The sequence below is a fragment of the Ursus arctos genome, unplaced genomic scaffold (genome assembly GCF_023065955.2).
Source record: "Ursus arctos isolate Adak ecotype North America unplaced genomic scaffold, UrsArc2.0 scaffold_6, whole genome shotgun sequence".
Lineage (NCBI taxonomy): Eukaryota > Metazoa > Chordata > Mammalia > Carnivora > Ursidae > Ursus > Ursus arctos.
Genome location: NW_026623078.1, coordinates 41,505,120 through 41,526,806, shown reverse-complemented (window position 1 = coordinate 41,526,806; position 21,687 = coordinate 41,505,120). Strand labels below are relative to the sequence as shown.

The 21,687-nt window shown below is 35.6% G+C and overlaps 1 long non-coding RNA gene across 1 annotated transcript; it reads right to left on the bottom strand.

Annotated features, from left to right (window-relative positions):
- Positions 1–2,975: 2,975 nt before the first annotated feature.
- On the bottom strand, positions 2,976–19,897 carry LOC113252610 (uncharacterized). Its single transcript, XR_007188090.2, has 4 exons — positions 17,207–19,897; positions 13,634–13,687; positions 9,696–9,823; positions 2,976–5,040 (listed from the first exon to the last, which is right to left on the bottom strand). It is a non-coding gene; the product is annotated as an uncharacterized LOC113252610 (long non-coding RNA).
- Positions 19,898–21,687: the final 1,790 nt, after the last annotated feature.

Sequence of the window (21,687 nt, the reverse complement as noted above, 5' to 3'; positions counted from 1 at the left end):
GAAAACAATGTGTGCTGAGGAATATTTAGAAATATAAAAAAACATAAAAGAGAAAATAAAAACTCATCAAATAAAATCCAAAGTGAAAAGTACCCATTATTCCACCACCCATATGTAACTATTATCATTGTTTTAATGTTTGTCCTATGAGATAATCAGAACATCAAGATCATACTGCTTAGGCAATTCTATATAGTGCTTTCTTTTCCTATTTTGGATACATTACAGTATCACTAAATATTTCTTGTAACATATGATTTTAATACTTGCATAGTATTCAACTACATGAACAAGCCACAGTTTATTTAACCTTTATCTTGTATTTATCCCTTCTGTTGGATGTGTATATTACTTCAAAGTTTTCACTATTATAAGTAATACCTGAATGATGACTTTTGTACATAACTTGTAGGCTTCTCTTGTTATTTACGTAGAACAAATTCTTAGGTTCTGAATTCCTGGGGAAACCTGTACAAAGCCAAATTTGCTTTCTACAAAGCTCATAAATCATTTTTCCAACAACCTTGCATGAGTACCAATTTATAGCACTTTTTTTTAAAATATTTTATTTATTTATTTGACAGAGAGAGAGACAACCAGCGAGAGAGGGAACACAAGCAGGGGGAATGGGAGAGGAAGAAGCAGGCTCCCAGCGGAGGAGCCTGACGTGGGGCTCAATCCCAGAACCCTGGGATCACGCCCTGAGCCAAAGGCAGACGCCCAACGACTAAGCCACCTGGGCGCCCCTATAACACCTTTTCTAATTGAGATTATCTAATATGTACTTCAGCTGACTTTATAAATGAAAAATATTGTTATAATTTACATTTGGGATATTAATCTTTTATTGAAAAAAACCTAAATTCAGATCCCCAAATCTGGATAATTGATGAGAATTCTAGCTTATCTGTTATAGGGAAAGCAAGTTAGTTGAAGAGACTTCTTTCCAATTCTGATCTGTAGGAAGAGTGATGGCAGAACTCATTTTTGGCTTAGATCTCTCCTTTCATTCATTCATTCATTCATTCCTTCATTCATTCATTATTATTATTAGTTTTAAAGATTTTATTTATTTATTTGACAGACAGAGGCAGCAAGAGAGGGAACACAAGCAGGAGGAGTGGAAGAGGGAGAAGCAGGCTTCCCGCTGAGCAGGGAGCCCAATGTAGGGCTTGATCCCAGGACCGTGGGATTATGACCTGAGCCAAAGGCAGATGTTCAACGACTGAGCTACCCAGGTGCCCCATTTCATTCATTTATTATCCAGTTATAAAATAGTGCTTACCATGTGACAAACAGTATTCTAAGCTCTGAGGGGCTAAAATCCCACTAAGTAAATATATAGTCACATTTTGATAACTGCCACAAAAAATGTAACTCCACCAGCATACAGACTCCATGACAACAGAGTTTTTGACTATTTTTGTTGACTACTATATCCCTAATACTTAAAACATGCCTGGATCATAACAGGTACACAGTGAATATTTGGTGAATGACATTATAACTAAACAAAATGAATACAGCAAGTTATTAGGATAGAGAATATTTGTTGTGTGTGTGTGTGTGCTAATTAATATCAGATGGCTCAATGCCAACATAATGTCAGCAGATGTCTTGGTCTCTAAAAGAACTGGTAAGAGGGCCAGTGTGGGTGCTTTGGAGACAGCGAAGAAGAGAGAAGATGCATTGTGGAGGAGGAATGGGGAGAGGGGATAATGTAAAGTCACATTTGGTCTAAGCGAGATGAAAATCCATGGAAGAGTTTTAAACAAAGTAGTGACAAGATCCAACTTGCATCTTAAAAGGAATACTCTTTCTTCCAGATTTTAGAGGCAGAGAACATAAGCAAGGGTACCATTTAAAGAGAGGCTGTTGCAATAATCCATGATGTGGTGACAATGCCCTGGAACAGAATATTAGCGGTGGAAACAGCAAAGAAGTTCAGCCATTAGAAACTTCTGGTATTTAGGATGTAGTATGAGAGAAAAATTTGAGTCAAAGGAAATTCCAAGGACTCTAGCCCAAGTGACTGGAAGGACAGAGTTGTCTTTTACTGGTAAGAAGTTGTATAAAGAACATTAAAAAAAAATATTTTTTTTTAAATAGAGAATTTACAACATTATTTTAGGATATGTTTAAACTGGTTTTAACAGCTTTGTGAATAAATAAACAGTATTTAATGTTATTGAAAATGCTTTAAACATACAATTTAAAATTCTCCACCTTAGGAATTAAAGTGGATAGTAAGTGAAAAACAAAATGAGTTTGTTTTGAATTATTTAGAGTCATATATATCTTTATAAAAAGCTGTTCCACTAAAATTCAGAATAAAAGCAGCACTGCTTTTGAACCCTCAATAAAGGTGAGGGGGCAGTTTTTACCTTGCTGTACAAAATGTAGCAGCTTTGGCTTCTTGATAGCCCTTGAGTTAAAAATATGTCAAAGATGCCTGATATACATGTCAGTACCGAGGGGATACCCAGTAGTGTGCTGACGGCACATAGCAAGTGTTCTTTGTGAGCCCAGGGAAGATGATGTCTGAATTGTTACTGCTAATCTAACTTCATCTTTATCCACAGACTAGTAAGTGCTTGAAAATACCAATTACATAGTTTTTCAGTGTTGGAAATTTATACATGAATAATTTTCATTCTTATTACAAATTAATATTGTCAGCTGAAATTGACTGTATGAATATCTTTACACCTTGCAATAATTTCACTTTGCATTCTACTCATAAATTTAATCCTTAACAAATAATTTTTTAACCATTCTGTAAAATATTCAAAACAATTTCAATTCTTTCTTGTAATAATGTAGATGTGGAAATGATTACCCTAAGGGAAACTCCTTATGTCTTAGCAATCTAAGGCATCTATATGTCATGATGCTATAGATTTTTCTCTAGGTTTCTTGAACCAATAACAACTCTATTAATTAAGAGGAACAGAACTAAAAGACACAGTGATAGGTTTTGGAAAACACTGCAGGATAATGTTTTATAGCAATGTGAAAGAAATATATACCACAGTGGTGAGGATGTATAGCTTCTTCCAATGCAGAGGGTACTGGTCAAGTACAACTAACAGGAGATATTAATAATGAAATTGGTTACAAATATACATACACACTTTTTTTTGAAAAAAAGGATTTATGTGCAGTAAGTTATTATCTGGATCATCTGAAGTATTCTCAAAAAGAAACTGTAAATTTTATTAATTCTAAAGCTCATGGAGTCATCCTATTTCAAGGCTCACACTAAAAGCTTTTCCCTGATTTTTTCTCTATTAATACAGAATCCCTCAGGAACCTAAACTCAGGAAGCCTCCTGCATGCATCATAAATTTTCTACTGACATATTTAACCGAACTTCCTCTGCTGGAGCCTAGTGTATTAACAAATAACTCCTCTAACTTCCTAGAACACACACCTTTATTGAGTTACAAAATGACCGTTTTCAGGCCTATTGGAACACAAAACAAAGCTCTCCTTTTACCATGGGCCCATTGAAGGCCACTTCGATTCCTCCATCAACACTAGGAACTGCCAGAAAAATTTCATTTTTTTCCTGTGCCTGCTGGCAGTAGGAGAGAAGTTCTAATGAGTCCATTGTCAGCAAACACACTTTCTTGGATTGCAGATTGCTAAATTACACATCAGTTACACTTTTAGTCTCTGGATGTGAATGTGTCAGTGTTCTTCCTCTCCTGAAACTTTGCCAATTAGGAAGCTGATTCTCCTATCCTGTATTTCAAAGCCTTATTCACGAACTGACATTAGTGTTACAATTTCAGTAATGGACCCTAAAAAAGCATTACAGCTAAATGGTTCTAATTTCAATTACGAATGACATCATATAGAATGAATGCTTAGACAGATGCTTCAGACTCCCAACTAAATATACTATGTTCTAATTGCTTTGCAATCTTTCAATTCAAATCAAGTGAACACTTCAACCCTGTTGCTTCAATCTCTCCAAGAAGGTAAACACAGGGCTTTAATGGGCTGTGCTAATAATAACTACGCAAAGCAGTTAAACAAAACTCTAATTCTTTAGAAAGCTGGCAATAAAAAGAAAGTTCTGAAAAGAAGGCCTGTAAGTATGTGAGATTAGTGCTAAACTTAAAAACAAAACAAAACAAACAAACAAAAAAAACATTTGGAAACTCTGATAGCCTATTTAAAAAGACAGTCAAAGAATTCTCCTAAAATTTTGTTTTGCTATATGAAGGCAACAAAATGAAATTCAAGGTAGACGAGAGGACTTCCCTTTCATTTCTTTCCATTCTTAGATCCTTATCAGGGAATAGTCCCAACTAGCTCAGAAAATTTATTTAAAAACCTGTTTTACTTGGATGGTTGCTGTAATTTAATCTCAGAGAGTAATTAAAAAAAAATACTTCTCACAACTCTTATCTAGTTACCCATTTCTAAATATGAATCAAAAATAGGTCTGTGAGAAACAACTGGCAACAGAAAGCAGGACACAGCATGAGGCTAGTTATGTGACAATAATTCCTTGCTTTTTGAGGATTCTAAGAAAGAACTGAGGCATTAGGCCAGGGTGAGTATTAGGACAATAATTCCAGAGTTAGTGGAAACATTGGATGAAAACTCAGTGATTCCTATTCTCTCTGAATGTTTAATTTGACATACAAATGAAATATATTCATATGATAAAACATTAAGGCACTCAGTAATGTTTGCTGAAAACATTTAGGAAATGAAAGTGAAAAATGCGGAATTCATTACTTTATAATTATACATCCATAAGTCACTGTATGTTTACAAAGTACTTCCCAATCCTAGTCTTCACTTTAGAGCAAAAGAAATAGAACTGAATTAGCATTAGCCATAATGACTCTCAGCTGAACAGCACTTTACAACTTTCCCATGTATTATTTCATTGTTGGATGTTAAATGCCTTGTACTACACCACTCCAAAGCATGCCGAAAGCAGCACTCACTCCCTCCATAAGCAGAGTGCGATGAGCTCATCAGGCCATTCTGCCACTTCGTCAGTCCCGGCATCATTATCTAGAGAAACATGGTAAAAGAACAAGTCCGAGTGTAGCTATTTATGGGATACTGCTGAGGAGTATAATTATGGAGTCTCAAATAATTTACCATAACAAGATTTTAGAATGTTTAATTTCCCAGCTTTCATCAGTTAGAGAATTCCTACTAAAAATTCCAAATTATAATTTTAGAACACAAAATAAGATGGACAAATCAGATCCAATAAGCTTCTGTTCACATTTTATTCAAGAAACTCTAATTCTCCTGAATTCCAGTTTGTCCAATTTACAAAGGCAGGCTGTTCCTTCCTTTCTAAATGTTTCAAATTATCTCATTTTCTTAAGTAATGTGAGGTTGTTTTAAACTAGTTTTATGTGTCCTAAAAATATGATTAGGTAGAAGGGTTGTGAAGCAATATGTTGTCAACAGATAAAACTCATTATCATTATATACTGATCAGCTTGAAATAAACATGAAGCCCAAGTGACACACTCTGTTTAATTACAACAGCAACAAGAACAAATCAGTGGGTTGGATATGAAAAATGAGTTTTAATTACAGAGTTTGGGTTTATTATTTCCAGGTACTTTCAAGTATTTCTTTATTTATCACAAGTGAGATATTGTTGCACAACATTACAGTTGGGAAAACTGAGGCTCAGAACATCTAAGAAAAACAGTACTGGACAGGGTAGCACCTAATAGCATAGTCTTTAGTCTCAATCCAGTATGATTTTAGTACCAGAGTTTCTACCAACTTAAGCAAGTTATTCAAACTTGCCAAGCTTCATTTCCTCATCTATATATTGGGAATAATAAAAATACCTACACCTCATACAGTTGTGAGAATTCAAAAAGAATATGAATATAAGGTTCTTAGCACGTGCCTGAACATGGTAAGTATCCAATAAATGTTAAGATATATGCTATTAATAATTTATACTGTATCCAGAGATACTGTCCAAGAAGTGGCAGATCTGATTTGATGCTCGTTCTGAGTCCAGAAACTTTGCTCTTAGCCATTACAATATACTGCCTTCCACGGTCTGTAAATTAGAGCATTCTAAATGTATCACATGATTTTCTAGTCCTGAAATATTGTGATATTGGGGCACAAAGATGTTTGTTAATCCCTCATTTTAGTTACTCTATCCAAATGTGTATTGCCACTATCAGATCACAGAGATCACTAATTATATAATGAATTTAGTCTTTACAAGAAAGTTAAGTGGTCATTCCTTGCTTAGAATCGATTATCTAACCTTAAAAATTTGTGCTAAAATGAGGAACAGATCTGTGCAGCTCAGGGTACTTTATTTATAATAATGCAAATTTGAAATAAAAAAAAAAGGTTCCTTGTTTGAATTCTATAAATAGAATAGGCATCATCTCAACTACACATATGGCTCAAAATTGGCTCTGCCCACAATGGACTTTTTTTTTTTTTTAACTTTGAACCACAAGGCATATACAATTAGTAGGTTAAATTTTCTTTGCTATATTGATGAAAGGAATTAGGTGAATCCTAGCAGGGAACTAACTGGGTTTGAAAAGCCAAAAATAATCCAAATACCTCAGTTAAACTGACTTAAATGAAACTATCTTGATTTTGAGTTATCATTTTGCATTGTCCCTTTCAAGAGTGCAATTTTATGTGGAAGTACAGAACATCGATGGGAAGATTAAGTAAAGGTTCTGAGTATCTGTGACCGTATCCTTAATTACGGCTTCACATAGAGAAGTTGGTTCAGCTCACAGCATATTATTTGACAATGGCTGAGCTTTATTTCTGGAAAGGGGAGCTCCAAAAACTGTTTATATTTGGAAAAAATGAGATTTCTTCCACTGGACAGTTCTTATTTATATATAATTGTGACATACTCTATTTTTTCACTGGTGACTATTTCTCATATTCATTCACCCACGAGATGTTCATCGTCAAGGATAGATCTTGAGAGTGTTCAGCAAGCAACATTCCTGGTAAGATAACTGTTTAGTATGTACAAACATGTGCATTTAAATTTACCTTTAATATACCGATGTTTCAATATGAAACTTAATAGACACATATTAATCATTTACTGAAAAAAGAAAATCCACATTCTAAAGCTAACCAAGTATCTATCACATTTGAAAAATCTACTATATTAAGAGGAGACACATGATTATCTGCTAATATAAATTGGTCTTGATCATGCAGTATCTCAAAAAATTGGCTGCCATTTCAATTATGGATAACACAATCAGGAAATAGAGTAATTTCTTCAAGTGTTCTCTTTCACAAATTTTTAGGCTTTATATCAGTTGTGGTTTTCCTTTGAGATTGCCATTTATTGGTCTTTGTTATCCTTTAGAAAATGGAAGAAAAGTAAATCTCTCCTTTGAAGACTGATTTACAAAGATGGGAAAGAATACGGGAAAAGCTGTTTCCAGTTTTCATTTACAGTATAATGTCTCTGTGTGAAGGGAAACCAGTATCCAATTATATGTGGAAAAGGAGCTTTTTAACAAAGAAATAAAAAAGGCAATGAGTTTGAGAGTCATCAAGTTTATCTTTCTTTCTCAAAATAGGACAAAAGTTAAAATATTTCAAAAAATATAGTAGGGGGCTTTCATTCCTTGTCACCTAATTGCTATCTCACAGCCACCCCATCGTGTCAAATAACCTGGGATGAAGTAGAACCAGAAATCCTTCAACCACAATCTGGCCCAGTGAGAGCACTTTATCTACATCTCTGTCATTAATGATTTATAGGGATCACCTGCTCCCATTCTGGGCCATGCTAATAAGTACATTGGGAAATCAGACTTTCCATTGCCCATTGGATGTCTGGCCATCAGATAAAGATACATAAATGAAAGCCAGTGTGGCACAGCAGCAAGCACATGTTGACCATCATCCAGAAGAAGATGACTATTTCTGGAATGCTAATGGAAACAATAAAAAAGGGTTGATTTTGTGCCTCAACCTAGTCTCCTATGGTTCCTGGCTACACTCTTCATTTGTGATGTGAGCTATGCTTCTGACTCTGAAAGATGAGTTTCCACAAAGTATTGTGACCAGATTCCTAGTCTATGACATGATTTTCCCAAAATTGATGAGTGCATTGGAATTTGCCCTCAGTAAGGCTAATAGGAATATACTATAGACTTTAATGATTTTATAACACCACCTTATGTAGAAGGAAAGAAGAATTCCGGTGTTCTGAAGGCATACTTTAGGAATAAAAAGGCCTAGTTTGTAATGGGTTTTATCCAGTTGACTTACTTTGAGATTGCAGTGATATCACTGATTCTAATTTTAGCTATGTCAATTGAAACCCTTGTATTCTTGTGAAGATAAACAAAATAATTTATGCTTCAAGGAGAACCAAGGATAACATGTACTTTGAAAAGACAAGTTCTATCTGTTTATCCTCAGGATGAAACTACAGACTTAAAATAGTTCCCATATTACAGGGGTAAAAATCTGCATGTGGCATATCCACAACTTTATGTTAACTGGCTGATACCAGGATAGAGATTGACAGGATAGTGTAGAGGAATGCTTTACCCAATTAGGAAAAAAAAAAAAAAAAAAAAAAGGGTGGCCATGACAAGCTCTTAAGACAAGTAGCTTTAAGATCACAGTGAATACGTAATTAGCAGCAGGATATCTCTACAGATTAAATGTTGTTTCCTGCCTTCATTTTCATATCAGTTGGATCTGACATCCTAGTATATAAGACAACCTTGCATAAAGCTGAGATTATAAATGACTCCTAAGGATACATAACAGTGTGCTTCTAGAGCAACAGAACTCTAATGTCTTCCTGTTGCCTTATTGACCTATTGGGCCAATGTACAGAAACAATATTAGGAATCTGTAGATATTCCACTATGGCGGTCTTGTCCGTTTTTAAAACTGTTTTATTGCCAAGATTCTAAAAGTATATGTGCTATTTAATATTTGTGTCCATTTGTATGTGGATTTAATATTAGATTAAATATTAAATATTTAATATTAGCTTAACTGTCATAGCTTGATCCCAATACGGTTTTAGAGATCAATGGATACAAGAAATAATGATACATAATCAACAAGTGATTTTATAACAATGCAAGAAATATACTGTGTAAAGACATCTCAAATTCCATATGTGAGGAGGAAAAAAGTGGGTCTGAGGAGTAAACAGATTAATATATATAGAGATACAATATAGTAGATATTCATGCATACATATATACATCTGTGTGCATAGATTCACATGCATATGTATTTATATATATGAATATATAGTCGATTCTCATTACTTGTGATAGTTATGTTGTATAAAATCACCAAAAACATTGAATTAGTGACTACTAAATCATTGAACCTAAGGGAAATGGAAAGTGAGTTTCCTATGAGCTTTTGGTCACATTTTTTTAAGTGATCAATATATAATCTTATTTTATGTGTGTTTCTGTTTAAAGACCCATTATTGAATACACACTGGTGACTGACACTGAAATCGTGGCCAACAACATTATAACCCATGTCTGAACAAACCTTATCTCACACACTATTTTCTCCATAAGGCACATCAAAGCCATCCTACACATAGGAATACTAGACAGCACTTTAACTCTACATTTGGGGGCATCTTAAATAGCAAAATCATCAATAAAAAGCACAAAATGCAAAAACCATACCTGTGAAAAAGTCACCTGCTTACGGTATAAAAGCTGAAGCAAGAAGACAGTGTCACTTTGACCTTAGCTGGTAATGTATGCCTTGGGCAACTTGAATTTTTCACTGTTCTGTGAATGTCCAGGAAGAACTAAAAAAGCACCAGAAGTATTGGTGTTATGAGTGGGGTATAAATAAATTTTAATGCATAAGTAAATTCAAAAATACAGAATATATGGATAATCAGAATCAACTATATATAGTATATATATACACTGTGTATTTCTTTTTTAATTTCTATTTGCATAGGAACTGTTTTTTTTTATGTGTATGTATTATTAATATTTCAGTATATCACTATCTTGGTGGAGTCTTAAGGATACATAAGAAAGTACAAGTGAACATATAGTTCATGCTGTGCTCGTACATTTTCTAGTCAATTCATGTTACTAATGCTGTAATATATAAATGGCCCACTGTATGATGGTCCTGTTGATACTCTTTGGTCATAAAGATCTCAACTTCAAAACTGTTGCAAAATATTCCATATTGACATGGGCATGTGATAAAGGCAGAGTTAGAGGGTTTTTGTGGTAAAGTCATGATCATCCTTATGAACATATTTGTTCCACTTTTTTTTTTTAAAGAATTTATTTATTAATTTGATTGAGGGTCTGTTTGGCCCGTGTCGTGGTCCCGGGGTCTGGGATTGAGCCCTGCATCTGGCTCCCAGTAGGGAGCCTGGATCTTCCTCTCCCTTTGCCTGCCACTTCCCCTGTTTGTGCTCTCTCTCTGTCAGGTGAATAAATAAAATCTTAAAAAAAATTTATTTATTCATTTGAGAGGTGGGGGTAGGGACAGAATGAGCAGGGGAGAGCAGCAGAGGGAGAGGGACAAGCAGACTTCCTTCTGAGCAGGAAGCCTGATACAGGACTAGATCCCAGGATCCTGGGATCATGACCTGAGCTGAAAACAGATGCTTAACTAACCTAGCCACACAGGCGACCCATTTGTTCCACTTTTAACAAAAGAATAATACTATGCTGGGGCACCTGGGTTACTCAATTGGCTAAGCATCTGACTCTTGATTTCACCTAGGTCTTGATCTCAAGGTCGTGAGTTCAAGCCCCGGATTGGGCTCCATGCAGGGGGAAAAAAAAAAAGAATGATACTATGCTGTGATATGCTGTGATTCATGAGATTAAACAAGAATGCATGTTTTCTATTTTCAGGGAATGTACAAACTATAAAAGTGAAAAGTTCAGATTAATAATAGTACTCTTTAATTAATTAAATTTTCTCAATATCAGTATTAAGTTGGGCTTACATTATTTTATTCATTCATATTCAATAAGTTTCAATTAACAATATTTGCAATATCTAGTTAAGGGTGGTCAGTTAGGACAGGGAGAGGGCCCAAATAGGGATCCAAAATATGACCATGGTTTTATATGCATTGTAATAGAATAAACTGAGATAACCAGTTATAAACAGCAATAATACCAATCAGTGTATTTTCTTAAAACATTTATTTTATTTGAAAGAGAGTGAGTTAGAGAGCACAAGCTGGGGGAGACGCAGAGGGAGAGAGAGAAGCAGGCTCCCTGCCAATTCGGGGCTCAATCCCTAGACCCTGATATCATGACCTGAGCCAAAGGCACATACTTAACTGACTAAGCAACCCAGGTGTCCCATCAATTAGTGTATTTTAAATAAGAAACCACAGACTGAAGGTTTCTTGGGTTTTTTAACTCACATTCTATCTAATTCATGAGAGGTGGTATAGTAATGAGATGTATTTCTTGGTCACTGTCATCAAACTCTATATAATCAGATGATACTTTTTTTAATGGAGTTGACTTTTTTTTTTAAGATTTTATTTATTTGTCAGAGACAGAGAGACTGTGCGCACACATGAGCGGGGGGGGGGGAGGGGGCAGCGGGGAGCAGAGGGTGAGCAAGGAGCCCAATGTGGGACTCCACCCCAGGACCTCGGGATCACGACCTGAACTGAAGGCAGATGCTTAACCAACTGAGCCACCCAGGTGCCTCTATGGAGTTGACTTTTAAGCAGAATCATGGAAGATGCAAAAGAAGTAGTTCTTGTGATAAGGAACTTCTTAAGTATGCTGAGACAAGGTGAATGGATGAAAAAAACAGAAGGAATTAGAGAAGGAAGCCATTATGGGGCTTCCCAAGGCCTGTGCCTGCATTGTCAGTGAGGCTGTGAATCACTGGGTCTAAGTTCAGTGGTCAATTTTAAGCAGGCCATGGAAATACAAAATCTCTCCAGGAATTTTCTCCCCAATAGTATGCTCTTTGATTTTAGACCATCCCTGAAAAAATATAGATTGAAGACCTCCCCCCAGATATAAGATTCATAGGAGGTACTGATATCCCAGGGTTGGAGAAAACCCCAAAAATAATTTCTGGAAGCTGTTATTTATAAGCCCTTAAGTACCTGACTAGGTCTCTAAGATCTATATTTCTGAAATTTGAAAGAACTGGTTTTCCTACGGTTTCAGAAAACCTGTTATATGGGCTTAGGGATTATCTTTTAAAACCTTCCCATAGTTACCGAGATCAATGACCACCAGCATAGATAGTAAAGTTAAGAAGAAAGAATTGAGCTGCATTGATGATATAAACTCATGAGCTATTGTGGAGAAATATGTGCGCATCTGTCATATTTGAGTGCAGGAATGAGGGCCAGTTATAAAGTTCTAAGTTTTCAGATCTAACACTGATACAAAGAACACTAAGAAGAACTTAGGGAAGGGGCGCCTGGGTGGCTTGGTCGGTTAAGCATCTGCCTTCTGCTCAGGTCACGGTATCAGGGTCCTGGGATGGAGCCCTGCATCAGGCTTCCTGCTCAGCAGGGAGCCTGCTTCCCCTGCTGGTCCTTTCTGTCGAATAAATAAATAAAATCTTAAAAAAATAATAAAGAATTTAGGGAAGACTGTTTTTTTTTTTTTTTTTTAATTTCCCTGGTAAATTCAACATCTTTTTGTAATGAATTCAACTGTACATTTATTTTTGGGATATTTTAATGAGTCTTTTGGGATTTTATGTATCTGATCATAAGCAGAATATATTAATAACTGATTTTATATATCTATAGGAAAAAGGGAAAAGCCTCAGTTAAGACAGCTTTAAAAAAATAAGTTTGATTTGGGTTCCTGGATGGTTCGTGGGCTAAGCCTCCAACTCTTGGTTTCAGCTCAGGTCATGATCCTGAGCTCCAGCCCTACCTTGGGCTCTGCACTCAGCAGGGAGTCTGCTTGGATTCTCTCCCTCTCCTTTTGTCCCTCCCCCTGCTCTCTTGTTCTCTGCCTAAAATAAACAAATCTGAAACATACTAAGTTTGATTTAGACATTCTCTATTATATACAAAGTTTTTACATAATAGAGACTTTTTATTTGAATATATATGTTTGTTCCTTGAAGTCTGTGAGGTGGATCACTTTGGCAAGTGAGCAAGTGATCTAACCATTTTAATCCCTTTGCAAAGTTTTCTGTTACTATCCTCTGTGATAGCAGATAGAATAGGGTATAGAAGACGCATTGCCTCCAATTCTCCCATGTTGTATAGAATGTCTTACTTATTCAGGACAACGTGAAATAAATGTACACTATAACCACATGCAAAATCATATTAAATTTTGCACATGACATTTGCAATATGGAAAGCTAGATGCAATAACTATTTTTCAAATAATACTTCAAAAATTTTTTGACAACACTTTTTTAAAAGGAGAAAGTTTAAAGCAAAAAATTTACCCTGCCACTCTGTGTCACTGTAATACATTCACTGTTTTATTGCTTCAATATTATCTTTAAGACCTTCTTTGCCCAAATTCACATATAATTTTAAATATTACCTCATATTTCCATAGTCTTCACAACTTTCCTATTTTAATGGCTGAAAACTATTATATTAAGTTGACAGAGATTTTCTTACATGATTAATCTTCTGTTGCCAGATAGTTTGTTTTCCTCCTTCCTTGCCCCATCCCTGGCATTACAAAAGAAAAAAAAAAAGAAAAAAATTAAAACTTGTAGTTTATACCTCTGTAAGCCTTTTTTTTTTTCTTTTGAATACTTTCCTTAGGATGGATGTCTTGGAATTAAGTTACTGGTCAGCAATTTTATTTTGGTTGTTTCTTGCCATGTCTCCCTAGGGAGAAATCACATACTTAGCGTTCAAATGTATTTGTTCATATGTAGGTTTTCCAGACTATTTTAGATCACAGTACGCCATATGTTTAAATGGAAATATTAACAATAGGTCCTAGTAGCTGTCATTTCTCAACACAGAGATTTAACTCATTTGATAAATTAGTATATTTAAAAGAGTACATCAGATAAATTAGGGCAACACTCCCTACCCTCCATACCAAGCATACAGGAAAGAGTATGCTTTGAAATCAGACAAACCTGCATTCAAATCCAGATGTTTCTACCTACTTGGTTACTTTCCTCTTCCTCACTGGGAAAAGAAAGGATAAAACGTATCTCCTATGGTCACTATTAGAATAAAATAAAATGAGGAAAAAATTACTGAGGTCAGTGCTTAACGGAGCAGGGGATTAATAAATCTAAGACCTTTGTATTCTTTCTAGAGATGATGAAAAGTGATCTGGGGTCTATCTTAAATTCAGTATTAGTTGATTTCTGGAATTACAAAGTGTTTGGTTGTCCCATAGTTTAGGGATAGCAAGCACATTCAAATGGGAAGAATGGCATTGCTTTGACTGTCTAAAGATTACCAATTCCTGATTTACTTTCGTAGCAAAAATGAGACAATGTGGGCGGTTATGAACTAATGGGTGCAGGTGTGAGTTTGATGATATTGCTTCTTTATATCCAGCCCTTATTTAGGCTTTTGTGTACTTGTGTATGTCTAAGCCTCTATAAAACTATGTTCATTTTCTGGATAAAAGACCAAAATTATTTTACTGGTCAAATTAAAGAAAAGGAGAGCTCCAAGTATTTGCAGTCAAACATAACATGTTTGACAAAAGAAGTCAGAAATATTTGCCAGTTTGAATAGTATGCTGGACAGTACTAAGTGGTAGATTATTTGCGTGTAGAAAAACACAGACTGACCCCTATGTAAGGCCACAGTTTATACAGAACTTGCATGATTTGCCTGTGAAGAGAACACATTCATTTCTCTGGTACCTGAAGGCAGAGAGGCAAGCTTGTGAAGAAAGAGAAAACTAGTGAAGACAAAGGATATGAGACATCAAACAAATGCAAACATTTGTCCTTAGTCGTATATAGTTTTTGCTATTCTCAAAATAAATAGTATTGTTAGTAAATAGTCTCTCCTGGAGGGATCACTGGCATCCCCTCACCAGACAATTTCCTGAAGGTTTTAAGGAAAGTCAAAGCTTTACAGTGTCATGGGGAGTTGAAGAAACCATTTATTCTGGTCTTGCATGACAATCATTTGAAAATGATTTTCATTAATTCAATAGGGAGTTCTATGCACATTCTAAAGATGTCCAGCTGTATTCTGCTGATAGTCACAAAGACAACTGTCAGAAATTCTAAGTGTTGAACTTTGCTTTACCATGGCACTGCATTTGTAACTTGTCTCATTTCTCCCTTGTTGCTTTTGTATTTCTTGCCATATAACTTTATTAAGAATTTTTAAAAAGAGAGAAAAATCCCATAAACTTCAAGTAACATTTCATCAAAGATTACAAAGAGGAAACCACCAAACAAACAGAAGCAGCCCAATATTCAGTCACATCAAGAGTCTCTACTATGAAACCCATGGATTTGACAGAAGGCTTTGTTGAGCTGCCCAGATTTTTTCATTTGTGTAAGGCAAAGCTGGCAGTTAGATGCCTTGTTATACATTTTGTTCAGGCAAAGTATGCTTAATTTACATACACCTGACTTTTCATTCAAACAACTGGGATAAGCCAAAATATCTCAGAACAACTGAAAGGATGCAAAGAAACAAAAATTACACGGATATAACTCAAAAATTTTATTTATCAACTGCAGATATTTCTTTTATTTTTAATTTTTTAATTGAACTTCCTGGAATCTCTAATCACTTCAACTGGACAAGAATAAGAAAAGGATGTTTATTTCTACCGTAATCTAAATAGAAATCTTGGAATTCTTAAATAACAGTTAAGTCAATTTCTCCCTACAGATAAGTTAGTCCGAAAGAGTACCCAGATTTTGGAGGTAGATGCAGTCACTTATTTGAGGCATCGTTTAGCTTCCTCTTTTGATGCCCTTCCACTATCAATGTGACTAAACTAGGAAGAGCATATCTGAGGCGCACAGTGAAAAAAAGTTGAAAACAATTCATACATCATTTCTAGTTGAAATATAATTATGACCCATAAAGAAAAGTATGTTTCAGTGAAAGTAATAAACGATTCAAATACTTAAATCATGTCCCCTCATCATGAAGAATGTTCCACTAGATACCGCTTGACCAGATCTCTTAAGACCAATCAGTTCCACCATGGCTGGCACCATTAAGGGGTACAGCTGCCCAAGCCAGAATATGTACGTTCAGGACCTCATCCGCCGCTACCAACCCACTCAAACTGAGAGAGCTTTTCCTTGGGCGCTGTTTGTTTCCTAACCGCATCCTGATGGAGCCTTAAATTAACAATTTTTTTTCAAATTCTTCCTCAGTCTACTGATGCATAACAGGCTCCCTGAGAGCACTTTGGGAGTCTGCATTATTTTAGAGCACTTAAACGTTTTAAAGTACTCTTTAGTTTGCAAAATCACTAATTTATTGTATCATGTTAAGTCCCAAAGCAGCTTTCCAAAGAGGAAAATGTTTCCAGAGAGTAGTTGATACACTGAACAGAATCTATTTAAAATTTACTCACGTAAGACTTTGAAAACATTAATCAGCTACATGACAGTCTGGGTTTTCATATTTTTAAACCTCTGAGCATCAGGGAAGTAGCCACTATTTAATCATTTCTCAAGAGGCATACTGCTCTAGTGGAAATTGCAAGGACCAGGGAAGGAACACAGGTTTTAAGTTGTACCCAACGCCAATTGATTGGTAATGGCTTCTTAAAGTGCTGGGTAGAAAAGGATTCTGGGATGACATGGAAGCGAGGAGCAAAAAGGTATTGAAATTGATTAGCGATGTCTGTCACGCGCTCAGAAAAGGCCATGGCCGTTTATGTGCCACAGATACACAGCCTGCATGGACTATGGAGATAAAGCCCTAAATTCCAACCATGGCGTTCTAATTTTAAAGTTCTGGATCTTGTGTAACTAAAGCTTTCAGTTTCAGGTTCCTCGTCAGTAAAGGGAAGGATATACTTGTAGCTGTTTTATTCTCAAAAGCAGTGGAGAACAAGTGGAAAAAAAAACAACACAAACCTTACTTTTAAAGTAGTGTTCACTTGTTTTTTGTTTTGAGAAGTTCTTTAAAGTACAACCAAAAAAACCTTTTTGTCCCATTATGAAACAAAATTATATTTAATAATTAGGCACACAGAGCAGTGCCCAAGCTCATTTCGAGCCTCCTTACCATGCAGTAAGGCCAGCAGCGCTGGTCTGGAACGTCTCGGAGACGAACATGGTGGGCCACACCGTTGTCCTTTCCCAGCAGCGCCAGAAGAGAATCTCGAGAGAGCTGGGGATGCCCAGCGCGCATGCTCCCAAGCCCAGATGTAGAGCGTCCAGGAGCACGAGCCGCTGGAAACGCGGAGTCTGTCTGGGGGTCTCTAGGGCCCCGTGGGCGGCGACTTCCCCGGGGAAAAGGAGCAGAGTGAAGAGCAGCAAGGCAGGTAAAAGGACGGGTCCTGTGGACGGTAACTAGGAGTCCAGCCTTGAAAGGAAGTATTTTCGGACTGTGACTTGTGCTTCTAGAGAATGAAATGCCGGCTTGGATTTGTGGGGTGAGTGTCCCTCCTGTAGAGCCATATGAGGATTTAACTACTTCCTTTTTTATTGTGGTTAAAGAAAAAATTTCGTTGCAACCTCCTGTAAACTCATATTTTCAAAGTTATAAAATGGAGTATACAGAAGGCTGCCACCCAGTGAGCTAGGTACAGACACGAAACGCTTTGGTTCCCATTCTTTTGCTTTAGAGATATGTGCTGACATATTTAGGTGTGAAATAATATGTCTGGAATTTGCTTCAGAATATTGGAGATATAAATGAAATATGAATGGCCGTTAAGTGATGACTGTTGAAGCTGCATGGTAGTTCTCATGACTCGGTATCTCTGTACTTGTTAGAAATTTTTCGTAGTAAAACTTAAATAAAAAACCACCTTAGGCACAAAAAATTCTTTTAAAATATTTTAAGGCCACAAAATCTGAAAACTGCACAGATGAACATATATTTTATTATAATACTCCTATTATTTCAATTAGACCAAGAACTTAATTTAGTTACCATTAGATTTATGAAGTGTGGAAAGCTTTTGAGATCATTTGATTAAATGTAAATGCATCCTTTTTATTATTTGCTACTTATATATAATGCCTTAAATATACTGGTAAACACATGCATAGAATACTATAAGTTATGAAAGAGCAAATATTTCCTCAGATATCCAAATTGTTTTACATCACACTGAGTAATAACTTTTATGTTTTCATTTTTAAGTGATGTTTTCATTATTGTAACACAGAGGTTCAGCAATTACAGAATTAGAAATCCATTCTCTTCAGATTTAAAATGGCACAGTTAATTCTTCAGCTGATATATCCAGATGTATACTATTCATTTTCCCCTGTTAAAAGATAAACTGAGGCACATTAAAATTTATAAGAGTTTATTTGAGCAAAAATGAATTAGAATCAGGCAGAGCCAAACAGAAAGTGGTTAGGAGCACTCTACCAATAGGATTGAAGGAAGAGGTTTTTATAGAGAACATGGGAAGCAAAGCAAGGAATTATTCCATTGGCTATACCTTAAGTGTTTGCTTTATTTGGAAAAGCCTAGCTGGCTGTTCGTGATTGTTCTTAAGTGTTTTTTTTTCAGGTTCCAGTGAATTGACTCTGGCTGAAGTTTTGGTTTGCTTACATAAGCTATGAAGACATTAGAGCCACCTCAGTCTAATGGCCTTCTTGTTTAATTACTTTAACATCCCTAATTTTGTTTCTAAAAATTAGAGCTGTATATTTGTGTTAGGCAAGAGGATATCTTTACTCTGCTACCTCTGCATTCTGAGGATGTCTTGCTAAAAATCTCTCTTAAGTATCTTGTAAAGTTGATTTGTTTATTCATTGTAGTGGCAGCAGCTGGTACATTTGAGAAGCAAGAATGGTAATTAACAGTGACAGAGGAAAGAAAATTTAAACTGAAAATGACCGCATTCCTTTGTTTGTAGTAGAAAAATAAGCCTTCCATAGAAAAGATTTAGCTCTAAGAGTTGGTGTAAGAAACCCGAGGAATATCAACTAGTAATGTAATTAAATGTGTCAATGCAAAGCTGGGACAATCAGCTGAAAAGTGAAAAATTGTTGTCAGTCAACCAGTTGTTTTGTCTATATGATAGGAAAAAAAAAAGATGAGTTGAGGTTTTGTTTTGTTTTTATTTTTGCATTGTTCAATTGATTCATATTTTAAACATTATATTAGGTATTTTGTTCTGTGGGGCACAGGATTAGAAAACCTGTATAACAATTTCAAAGGGGCAACCACATTAAAGTTCACTAACGGTGGTTGTTGTTGGTTGGTTAATTGATTTAACATTAGGCAGGTTATTCTGAGTCTCAGGAGGAATATTTTTACAACTGAACAAGAAAGACTTCTTTAGAAAAGTATAACCTTACGAGTTAATCAATTTTTAAAGCGAGCACTTCTTTGTTCTTTCCACATGGCATAGAATTTTAAATACTGAAGGCAAATTAGAAGATGTAAACTGAATTCATAGGTAAAATATAATTTCTTTTCAATTGAATACATAAAAGGCAAAGGGAAAGTTCTACACTTGATATATAATCTCTTCAGTTATTTACTACCTCATTCAACTCCAGTGACTTCATTTGTTGCTGCCTTCACTTAACTACTTCATTAAGAAAAATACCCGTGTAGAACTCAAAATTTTCCTCAGAAATACTAGCACTAGAAGTCTGGAGACACCAAAAAGGAGCCACTTATAAGGGTTAAAAATTCTGAATGGAAAATTTTGTTTTATCTTACAATATCCTGCACATTTTGCATTCTGCATCACAGAAACTCATATTTGTTTAAAAAAGAAAAAGAAAAAAAGATTTTTTAGTGATTAAGTAGGAGACCAGAGATAAGAATCTAGAAGCATTTCCTACCTGGAGATAGAGTAGTGTGAACTGTGCTCACTTTCTCTATATGTAGAGTGCTTAGTTTCGAATTCTGTTCTTCTTCCCAGTGGTGTTCTTGGCCAAGTTCCTTAGCCTTTCTGTGCCTTAGTTTCATTATCTCAAAAATGGGAAGATTAATACCTCTTACAGATTCAGAGTGAGAATGAAAAGCAAAAACATTTGTGAACTTCTTACACCAGTGACTGAACACATGATAAATACTCTGGAAAATCAGCTATTATTTGTATTGGTCCTTACATATAAAAGAATTTAAACTGTGAAGAGTTAACTGCCTATTGGGTATAGCATCCTCATGTATTCTCTTTTCTACATGTTACAATACTTTGAGGAACAGCACCCATATAAATATAAGAATGCAACCACTTTTTCAAAAATCAGCCCTTCAGTATATATTTATTATTTAGCAAATATTCTGTTAGACACCAGGAATACCTAGAATGCTAAAAAGAGGGTAGAATGCAATCTTTTTTAGCTATTATTAAAATTTTAATAGTTACAACGATGTGCATTTTATGTTAATTCAGATTTTGCTAGTTTAAAGTAGTATAAAACATTAACAAAATCTTGTTTTATGAACCAAATTTTCAAAAAAATAATGCAAATGCTTATTTGCATTTATTTTTATGAGATACTCAGTCTTGGATTAGGTGAGTTTTGAATAATACAAAGTCTTCAAGATAAAATTTTTATTGCCGGGGCACCTGGGTGGCTCAGTTGGTTAAGCGTCTGCCTTTGGCTCAGGTCATGATCTCATGATCTGGAATCGAGACCTGCCCTGCGTTGGGCTTCCTGCTCAGTGAGGAGTCTGCTTCTCCCTCTCCCTATCCCTCTTCCCCTTCTCAGCTCATGCTGTCTTGCTCTCTCTCTCTCAAATAAATAAAATCTTTGGAAGCCTGGGTCGCTCAGTTGGTTAAGCGTCTGCCTTCGGCTCAGGTCATGATCTTAGGGCCCTGGGATGGACCCCTACGTTGGGCTCCCTGCTCAGCAGGAAGCCTGCTTCTCCCTTTCCCTCTGCCATTCCACAGCTTGGCTCTCTGTCTCTCTCTCTCTGTCAAATAAATAAATAAAATCTTAAAAAAAAAAATAAAACCTTTTAAAAAAATAAAAATAATAGACTGAAAGGGTTTCCAGTCAAAACTCTTTTGTCAAAAGACTTTAAAGAAAAATTTTGATTGAAGTGTGACATATACATAGAAAGGAACATGAATCATAGGACTACGTACAGTTTGAATTTTTACAAATTTATCACACTATTTTAATCAACATACACCTCCAAATCAACGTATTACCAGAAAATTAAGGAACTTTTTTTTGGCTCCCTGCTGGTGACTACCCCGCTATAAGGGAAACCTCTGTCCTAACTTCAAACACTGATTGATTAGTTTTGCTTATTTTTCTACTGTATATAAAAGAGTCATTCAGTATATATTATTTTGTGTCTAACTCACTTCAGGCAGTATTATGTTTGCATTTTTTTTCTTCCTCTCAAACGTATACGGGACATCCCATTGGGGTTACAACTAAATATTGTATGTCTACATATGCTAGAGGCCGTATAAATACATTTTATGCATAATCATTATTTAATAACAATCTGAAAAATAGGTGATACTATTACTTGAACTTTATTGATGTGAACACTAAGCCTTAGAGTGGTACATTGTTTTCCCAGGATGTGCAATTGTAAGCAGTAAA